Genomic DNA, 11,818 nt, shown 5'->3' on the forward strand with positions numbered 1-11,818 from the left:
CGGGTGTGTGATGGATAGTATGAAAGAGTTAGTTAGTTTTGTATATAGCAGGAATAGTATTACCTCTCCAATGAAGACGCTGGCTGTACCCTCGGGGCTTGGCATCCTCTACCACAGGAGAAGGCCTTGGCTGAGAGGATACGGGATAATTCTGATACGGATGTGTTTCAGAGGGGGTATATTGATATACCAGGGTATGGACGGGTGTGTGATGGATAGTATGAAAGAGTTAATTAGTTTTGTTTACAGCATAAATATAGCATACTTTGATCACGATACGTCTGTGTTTTGTTTTAACTGTTTTATGACTTTATTTGGGTGCAGTTATCAAGCTCTATCGAGACATTTTATTTTATTATTATCCATAGTTATTATCCATAGAAGATGGTTCAATATTTATGTAGAGTTGGAATTTATGTTAACTGCCACTGCATTGATATTTCATATCCAGAGCAGTTGTAATGTTTTCTGTCTTGTGTTAAAAATAAATACACAATACTCCATTACAATATTATTGTTTATTTACGTCTATATCTGTATACGCATGTAACGTAATTTTACAAATAAATTAAAAGAACGGATTTAAAAAGCGGAATTACATTCCATCATGGCTTTGCAGGTTGGATTGTCTATTATTGCGTCACTATGTTAAATTCGTTAGTTGCAGCCCAGAGGTGGAGTTATGGCATATTATGGCTTATAGCAATAGACTTCAAACAATAAAAAATATGGTTCAATCCTTATGAATGTCCAAAAAATGGTAGAATGTAAAAGTAAGTCAATATTCGAAGAAAATTTGTTTAATATTGTAAGAAATAAAAGTACTGATCTTCGAGTATCTTTGATAGTTGTTACAGTGTTATGTGTATGTATAGAATTAAATACTTATCTACACTAATATTATAAAGAGGAAAACTTTGTTTGTTTGTTTGTTTGATTGTAATGAATAGGCTCATAAACTACTGGACCGATTTTAAAAATTCTTTCACCATTCGAAAGCTACATTATCCACGAGTAACATAGGCTAGGTTTTATCCCGGAAATCCCACGGGAACGGGAACTATGCGGGTTTTTCTTTGAAAACGCGGGCGAAGCCGCAGGCGGAAAGCTAGTTGTTATTAACTAAGGTAGTATTGGAACTTTCATAGTAGATATTATCTATACTGTATACTATTACAGAACACGTAAAGTTATCTTTAGATTAATATAATTATTACATCAAGACTAAGCTTTGTTCATATGTCTTCCATGAATATTTTATAAGTGTAGAATTTAGAATCATAGCTTTCTTACATTTGTTACTTTGGAATATTTGATCATCATTGCTATAATTATGTACATACGAGTTTTGTCCATAGTAAATAATTGATTATTAGTCAATTATTTATGTTTGTTCTAGTCAGTTTTGAAATGGAAACGTAGGTATTATAACTGATGGTAAAGAATTCACAATAATACCGAAAATGAGAAATGAAATATCATGCTTCAAATATAAGGCGTTTCAAGGTTGCAAAGATTCAAAATTGTAAAATAATTAAAGTTCGTTTGCTTTATTTAATATTTCTGTGTTTTGTATAATGTAATTACTCATACATGTAGTGCTGTAATTTTGATTCATTTGGTAAGACTGTGACAATAAATGATTTACCAACTCCATTACAACTATTATTTTATTTCTCATGGCTATTAATTTGCATTTTAAATAAATTTGCTTCGTATAATATTGTTCTTTTGCCATCCGTATTGGCCGTAGCAACACAACATTTATCAGGATAAATAAATAATCGTTTGTGAATTCCATATACACGATTGAGTACATGAAGGAAAATTATATTTAGAATGTTGTAAAATGTAAATTACCCAACTATCGCTTGTATATAAATAAATATAGATTATGCGTTGCTTTTCATATTCTTTTCCTGAATGAACATTATTTTTTCTGGAATTAGGTATGACATACAGGGCATTTGACATAAGTACCTACATAAAATGCGTCTGGTGGTATTTAATATTTCTTATTATGTCTTCATGAAAGAGAAAAAGAAAGTCTTCATGAAAACCTTGGTAAATTCATAAGATGAGACAACTTGTTTATCCAGTTATTTACACCAAGAAATCTCATTGTACCACCTGTAACTTGAAGCACATTAAAAGGTACTAAAATCTTTATCAAAACAGGAACAAACATTTGGTTGTTATTTTATGTGATCCAAGTAAGGCCATGTCGGCCATGAAGTGCCCTCGTATCTTGTATTTTTAGCGATTCGTCGTGTGCTGGTCAGTAGGTGCTAGCAGAATACTGATATACACTACACTAGCTGTTGATTAGTGATTCAACGCAAGCGCACGGAATTAGCGACATCCGAGATACGTACGCAGCTGATTTCAACTATACTATACGTTTCCTCACTCCAAACACATAGTCATTAACATGTCAATTTTCAACCTAATCCCATTTATATGCGACTCGCTTAAAATTAGCGCGGAACAGCGAGGAGTAAATCATTTGCGAAGTTTTCCTATTGGGGTTTTATTCGTTGTTTCTATGAATAATGGAATCTTGTAATTAGGATATTGTGTGGAAGATAATGAAGTCAGTATACCAGGAAATGTTGGATAGGTGCCTACTGCCTAGTCGATCCCCGAGCCTGGCCACGCTCCAATGATTGATGCCTTCTTATCTGCACGGTGATTGCAAAGGTCTCATTATGTATTGTTTATATTAAGCGCCTCAATGTTTTTCTAAGACATTGTGGTTGTGTTTATTTTTATCTTTAAAAGCTTTAACTACTTGCATATTTTTTTTTTTAGGGAATCGCTTTTGATTTGTTGAGTAGAACCTACCTACTTATGTAATGACTTACGTACTATCTATGCTCTTGTACATACTTACCTATTTGGAAATTACTTTTTGATGAACTTAACATGAGCTTTTTTTTAAAAGGCACCTGCCATCACAGGGTGTTCGCGCCACCTCTGGAATATTGTCCAGAGACATTATTTTCATTTTTTATTTATTTACACACACATAATTAATTAAAAATAAAATTATTACTAAATTAAAAATATTACAAATACAAAGTCAAAGATATTAAAATACTGGGTAAATAAAATAAATGCTACAAAAATTGAAACTATCCTAATAGTAATATCACAGAATCACATCACACGCCATTGTTTCGCTTATTGACTACTTCTACAATATATTTACAATATTTAAAGAAAGTATCCCTACACTTATCCCCCGGGGCGGAAGGCAGATTCTCACCCGTCATCGCCATGCCCAATTTTTGCTCAATAGCATATCTATTGCTTGCAAAAATTGGGCACTCGAGTAACAGGTGAGGAACCGTCTCCTCTACTCCGGGCTGACATAGACACGACGGATTCTCCTTCAGCTTGAATCTGTTCAAGTAGAAGGCGAATCCGCCGTGACCAGTCAGTACTTGTGTGGTGTGGTGACATGAGATTAATTATAAATGATGAATCAAGTTTAAAATATCTTAAAAGATACATACATTAAAAAATAAAAATGAACATTTATAAGAAAAACCTTCATAGTAGATTTAAAAAAAGCGGAATCCTCCAAAAACACGTTTTATTTTATATTCATGACTCAATTGATATCACTTACAGTAACATTGCTGCAGTTCTTACGATGATTCATTCATAAATAATAACAATTTATATAAGTGCATTTTTAATATTTGTTTTAAATGATATATAATTTCACTATTTCACATCAAACTATAAGGTCAGATTAATTTTATGAAATTCAATTGAAAACATTAGCCTAAATCTCTCGTTCCAAGTAATCAATTGAGTTTCAGTACTTATATTGTAATTCATAGAACTAATGAAGCAAGTATGTAATAGGTAATCAGGGATTCATGACGAGTGTTTCAGGATTGAAGGTGACGCGGAATTTTACTTAGGAAATCTGATTTCTTTTTCGTTTTCAATTTTCCATTTGATATGCATTTCTATCATTTTGAGCAATTAAAAATACAACTACCTATATATATATCTCTATACCACAGGTAATATAATACTATACCTACGTATATTAAGAGACTTTTTAAGCTATTGCATAGCTTCTATCGCGGACCTTGAGCGCGGGGACCGAATCCAGAAATTCCGTAACGAAAAAAACCTCACGCTCCCCACTCCGACGGGCACGGGGGTGTGGCTTGAAGGCATAGCATGCAATAGCTTTACCGCGGCAGTCCCCGAGTGCCACACGTCTTTTTTTTCTTTAATAGTAAAAATCTAAATTCACTTCTATTAGTCTGTAGTCTGTACCAATTACCGAAATCTTTCAAGTGCGGTGAGTCTTAACACCGTTCTGAAATTGGACCATTTAATACTAGGAAAACGCTATGGAGTTGACTCATATAAAGTGGCACACAGAGCGCGTCAATACAATGATCTACTATGTGTACTTACAGTTTAAATCAGTGAACATTGTACTGTCAAGGGGGAAAATACGAGTAGTTACAAGAATGTTACATATTAGATACCATACGGTATGCCATGATTCAAGAAACTTTAGGAAATTTCGTTTTTGGGACACTGTGGTCTGTGGTATGATTCACAGCTTATTGCGGAGGCAGTAACATAACGATCCTTCCGCATTTTTATATAGGTAACATATTTTACATACATATTCTAACATGTTGTAGAGAATATTATGTTTTAATATTATGTATAAATACTTCTACTGAACTGACGCGTAGAGAATTCCAGGAGCTTATATATATTTGTGTAACAGTTGAAGTTGTAGATATTCATAAGGTTAAATTAAAACGTTGGTAAGATAATAAGAGAGAGTGAGGTATACAAATTTCGTTCTATTTATGTTTACAAAATGATAGAAGTAGCTAAGAGAGATACATTTAATTTCATTCAGTTCACAATTTAAGATCAGAATCCCAGCTAGCATTATAAACAATAGCATATCACTTTCTCAATGTGAACAATGATATCATCCAAATAGTCAGGACGTTTATATTTATCTAATCCTTTATTACATTTGAAGGAAAGGAAGGAAGTTATAGCAGACGTGCCAATTTCTTCTAACGGAGATGCATGAGTCACCGCATGCTCCACAGAATGGTCATTATTCATTGCTTTATGTAACACAACTGTTACAAAATTTACAGTTACAGTCTTGAACGTAAGTTCGACTTCCTTTGTTTCGCTTTATTGAAATAATGAAAAACAACGATGCGAAGCACTATTGTGAAGGTTTCGAGGTCGCATTTTGTTTTTGATTTGGGCACACTTGTTTACAGCTTATGTGCAGGACATTAAAAAACGATGCATGTAATGGGAAGAAAGGTATAATCATTTTTAACCAAAAATAGTGATTTGACACTATTATTGTTAAAAAAGATCATTTTGGATTTTTAGTTAAAAGTCTAATTTATAAAGCCTAAGAAACTTCACATGGATGAGTTATGACTATGAGTATCCGATTATGACCAGAAGATTTCTTGGAATGTAATAAGAATATTGGTATTATGGTCTGAGAAGTGGTATTTATTGTTGTCGAGTAGATATTTGGAGCACCGTCAAATCTAGATCTCCATTTCTTTTGTATTTTCTCGCTTTTAATAAATTCATGTATGTACTTATTTCCATAACGAATCCTTAAATATGAACGTCTCTCCTTTATACTTATCAACTAATGGGTTGTTACAACTTGATTGATAAAATTAACATTACTAAATGAAATGTATGAGTTCATAAGATTGAAAGTTACGGACAGACGTAGGTATCTATTGTAAGTTGCTAAGTAAATAAAACACGGAATGACGTGGTAAATAAGAAATTACTTTATCACCATTTCACGGTAACAAAGCCACCAATAGCTTTTTTATTTTGTGGTTATATTGGTCATTGTAATTTCTGATTATATTCCAACACATTTCCTTATAAATTGACAAAGTTCTCGATCGGAAAATACTAATACGGCTCGCTTCCGTGAAACTAATTTACGTAATACCACGTATCTGTGTATTATGTCGATTAATCTATATTAAAGGCAACCTGTCATTTGATCAATTTGACGTAGTTAAGATAATAATCTCAAGAACAATGTTTGTTATCCTTAGCTTTGGTTTATTTTCCATAGGTTACGATCAGCTTACATATTAGGTATAGGTATGTACGGTATTATACTTCTACAGGCCAATATATGCAATAACAGTAAAAATATTAAAATATAAGTATGATTATGTAAAATATATATAAAGATCTAAAATAAGTTTAAATCCAACGTTGTTCATTAATATGCTCACAATGATCAGATTTCAAATATGTAATTGATAGTTTTATGACGGACAATGTATAATTGTAAACAAATCGTACGCTTAAAAATTTGTGAAGAGCTTCATAATTCACATCATGTTCAAACAATTATATCTAAAAATGTGTTCGATAAATTATGGTATTCACTCAGACTTCAGAGTTGAAAAGCCTCAGGTCGTGCAGGAATTCCTTATTTTTTTACACACGAACATCGACCTACAGCGTTCGCGACTCCTATTGTTTGGGTCATTTTGACTTATTTTTGTAAACCCAGTTTACTCAGTCAATAGCCTGTTTAAATTCTTTCTCTTGAATATTATATTGGATGAAGTATCGATTGTGATGCAGATCTTGTAGACGTGTTAACATCACTCGACGGAATAGCAATTGAAATTTTGGGAATAATTGATACTTTTTAATTTATTTATTAGCGAAGAATAAAAAAAAAATACGATGCAGAAGATTGCCGTAGTTTTTCATGATTATTTTATATTAGGTACTTATTAGTTATTATTATTTTTTTGTTTTCTATTTCTTAATTTGCGTCGAAACTGAACTATCTGTCTATTTTATTAAAAAGCTATAAAATGATATTCCTTGTTATAATAAGAAGCGGAAGTAAAAGCATTAAGAAATAATTACTCATTGCATATTGAATAAAACCCAACTGTAACGGTTTAAGTGCGTGGGTGTCGATCACAAACATAAGCTCGTTAATTTTAACCTAGATACAGACGGAGAAGATATTTCATTAAAAAGCTCCGGCTGATTTCATCTCAATTAGATAAAAATATCTGTACTGTTTTTAATTAAATTGTTTCAATTAAAGATTTTATTTAGGTAACTATATAAAAATATAATTTTCATTATTTTCAACAACTGAAAATTTTATTTTAGTCATAGTCAAAATTATAAAATGTTAATGTGCTTATAACTATAATACTTATAACTATCTTATTAAACATAAGTAAACTAAATCTCGATAATCTATTTGGAAGTTTGTACCTCATATTACAGTTCATTCACAATAAACACAAATAATGCACATGTTTTTATTTAGACAATGTTTCCTTAATTTACGACTACCAAATAACAAAATACGCTATTTTCACCATCATTTTAACAATGTCTATACACAGAAATTCGATGAACAAATAATAAAATGAACTATGCACACAATAACGATAAACACATTTACTTGAACTTGTACAAGATGCAGTCATTCACCCGAAACCGCAAACCTGCCAAATAAGTGAGGAAATCCAGCATTGAAGTTTGAGGCCAACTCTAACAGCGCTATCTGATTATTTGCTGCGTGTAATAATTTTTATTTCAATGAAAAGAGCTAACTGGAGCACTCTGGAAGGGCCACTTTCCTTGTGAAAGGGGTTCTTACTTCTTACAAAAATATGTTTAATCTAAAATCGTTACCTAAAAATATTCACCATCATTTGTTCAAGGATGGACCAGGAAAGTCTACTAAGTGTGGATTTAGAATTACAGTAATGAAAATGCGCGTTATACTCCCCCCCAATATGTATATATATATATATATATATATATATATATATATATATATATATACATATATATCTAATTGATATTATATAGAAGATAGAGCACAGATTATAACTATGTAGAATCGAATTTCGATTCTACGGTATTATTGCAATGTTTTTTCACTCCAACTATATTTCATGAATAAATTTTGAAATAAGAAAAAAAAATATCCACTTGTATTAAAAAAAATAATTATTATATAACAGAGCTCTACCTCACGTCCCTTGAGTTATCGCATGATATTTTATAGATAATGTAAAGTTACATTTTAGGACCGTCCTTGTTTATAATATGAAAACATAGTATAAAACTTGTTGTACTACCTTTTATAGCACTTATATATTTTAATAACATAACGTAGAACAGATAGCATATACTTACGTAGATAAAACGTAAGAGATTTCCACGCGTTAATTTTTTATTGCATTATTAAGTACCTTCATTGTTTAACATGTCTTCCTATTTCATTAAACCACAAACAACAATTAATTTGTCGTTTGTATGACAGTAGTTAATCCATTTTAATAATTATTAATTAGTAAAATGCAAATTTTGGTAGGTACACTGTACAAGTATTTTGACGTTAAAATAATTCAGATATTTATTATAATATACATGTCACCATCATTGACTTAGCTGGTATTCTTTCGTTGCAAATAATAAATATGGTGCATCTAATTATACTACACTTTACATACATAGACGCATATAATATGTGTCTGTTCGCGATTAACTCAAAAACGAATGCACCAATTTTTAAACAACTTTCACCATTGGATAAAGTGATGATTCTCGATGAAGCTTTTCAATTTTATTATCAATTTTATTTAGTTTTGATAAAAAATACTTTTTCAATGATGCTTTAAGGTAAAAGAACATTTATTGATCCATTTAATAATGCAAACATATCTCCTGTTAGATAATAACCGCATATGTATTATTATTATCAGTAATATGAGTATGAGTATTGCTAAGCGTCGTTAAAGTCTATTAATCTGAGTGTTTGGTATCAGGAGTCATCCCACTAACGAGACACGCAACATCAGCTTCAACAATTAAGGAAGTGTGCAATTAACACCACCATTAACGTCTTTAGAGTAGTTTTTAATGGAACTGTGAACGTTAATGATGCAGGTAAGGTGTATAATTGGTATTTTTGAGGTCTCTCAATAACTCTACACTTAGTAGTGTTGTGCCCATGGCCAAAATTCAATGTTACCAAAAATGTGTCTTACTGATTTCTGTATCCGTAAATGATCTTCGAACAAGAACAAGCTACACCTAAGAATTATTATACTTAAGGCCGATTTTTCAATGCTTGGATAAAACTTATTAGTCGAATAATGTATAAAACTACCATTTTAAAAACGTATTCTAATTGCCCGTATTTGACAGTTTACGTGAGATTTTAATATTATTGTGTAATACTTTATTGGACGGATAAGTTTTATCCAAGCATTGAAAAATCGGCCCTTAGTAATATTTCATATTGCCTATCACCTTTAAATATAACAATACGTCATGTTGCATGTTTTTGTTTTTTTGTAGGACACTTGCATTTTAGATGTCTAGTAGAGATCGCTCTAAAGCGATAATGCCGCCTTCTGTACCACAAAATCGCTTCTGTTACATGTTTTGTCATTCTTTTAATAAAATAAAATAGACAAATATTAAACAAAGAACTATTAATTTTAAATACATAAAAGAGAAATTTGACGAGTACAATAAAACGTGACAATTCGAACCATTTATTCAAGGAACTAAGTTTCAGTCTAGCTTGTATAAGATAACCTTGTGGGAAATGAAATTACTGCTTTATGGATAGAAAGCTAAAGCGTTTTTTAAGTCAGGGTCTCTTCATGTTACTAATGCTAAGCCGTATATCAAAGGTACGTTTGATTTTTGATAAGCAAAAGGCTTGAAGCATGCAACAAAAATGTACATGATAATAAATGGAATATCTACGTAAAATTTTTAGTTAAATAATATTGTGTTTATTATTATTTAACTAAACTAACTACATTTAAAAGCCGTAATAATTTTATTTGCATTCTATAAATATGAAGCGATATGCTGCCTTTTTTAGTCGTTGTGCGTAACATTTGCAAATTACGTACCTAAATAAATTTAATTCGTATCCATGCAAAATTAATACAACAATTAATTATTATTACATATTTAAAATATTAAAAAGAAAATATAATCGAAATATATGTGCTTTCTGTAGATCTATTTAATTTCATTTATGTATTAAAGTTCATTTGATTGGAAAAAAATACAAGTGAGTCTGCCTATTTAAAATATTTAGTAATCGATTGTACCTACTTATTAAGGTAAATGTAAAATTTTTAGTCCTTAGGTGGAGACTAAGTTCTTACAACTTCTAAAAAATCACGAGGAAAACATGCTAATCACCTGGAACGTTTTTTCTTTCGTTGGGTCAGCATCAGTTCACAATACAACAGTTCAACGACTAATTACTTCGACAATCACGCCATCAAAATAAAATATATTTCGATAGAGTCAATTGTGATCTTAGCGATATAATTTTAATTTTTTTATTTTGTATCAGCATTGCGCAATCCGTTATTCACATTATCCATGACTTTCGTATGACAAAGAACTTCAAATTATCGACATAATCATGACTTGCCGGTGTTTGAACTGTGGTATATGGCACAACAAAAACGTCCTTGACCTTGGTGAGTCCACCACCACCAGCTTTCAGGGAAGCCACCCTGGTTAGTCAGCGTAGACAATGGCTTCGTCATGATGTCGGAAAGGATTTATGAAGGTCACCCTATACCACTATACATATGTAAAACGATTCCATGCTTGCGCTTTGTTCGCTATTGTAATAAATAGCAGAAACAATTGTTTATGTGAGGAAACTATCCTGCTATGCTTTGACTATCAATTAGATGAGATTATTAATTTCTTATTTATTTTTATTTACGCATTTCATTCCGTGAAGTATGCCTTCACGGAATCCAAAGTAGAATTAGGCTAAAATTGTAAAATATTTTATTATCTATTTAATATCAGTTGTTATAACATGTTCTTATTATTGTATTAACATTGGGAATATCTCCATCTGGAGCCATAAAAATTTTCTTTTAATTTCTTTAAATATATTATGTAGAGTCAGCTATGGGTATTGAGCACCACACCTTTAAAAAAGTTAAATTACTATAAAATCATTCAAATTTCATCCATCTAACGAATAAACAAACAAAAAAAATGATTAAAAAGTTATCAATTAGACACCTAGCGCATACAACTAGTAAAAGAGCTAATTTATTCAGTGCTTATAATAGAAAAAGTGTTTTTTTGTCGTAAGCAATTTGCATTCAGATTATCAATTAGTGTCAAGATATATTGATCTAAGTATTGTGTATTAATTAACAACTTGCTTGCTTGTAATTGTTTTGTTTTCATAGAAAAAAATCGCTATCATAAGTATTATTTGCTAAGTTAAACATGCTTTGTACGAATTGAATCACGCTTGCTCTATGAAAGTTATAATCATTCTGAAAACATTACTTTTCAGAGTCTGTCCTAATTGTATGGTCTTTTCACTATGTTAAGTGTATACTATTTAATTTATTAGATAGGTAGCTGTGCGAACCCAACTTTTTTTTATTGGGAATAGGGAAGCGCTTGACCACAATCTCGCCACGTGGTCTAAGATGGAACGCGCTTCCCAAGAAGGTACCTGTTCACTCTACGCTTGAAGACCCCCATATTGTATTCGTCGGGGAACACAGATTCAGGAAGCATACGTCCCTCGCGGTTCGGATAAAGAATGTGGAATAGAACCGCTTAGTCCGGGTACATGGAACGTCCACCATATGGCGATGCCTAGAATCTGTGCAACTCGACGATCGATGGAAGAACGGGGATGGCGGAACGAGATTCTGCAGTTGCACAGCGTACTCTCCAAAGT

This window comes from Colias eurytheme, chromosome 3 (genome assembly GCF_061535395.1).
Source record: "Colias eurytheme isolate Ceu_HAF_F1 chromosome 3, ilColEury1 Martin Lab GWU primary, whole genome shotgun sequence".
NCBI classification, from domain to species: domain Eukaryota; kingdom Metazoa; phylum Arthropoda; class Insecta; order Lepidoptera; family Pieridae; genus Colias; species Colias eurytheme.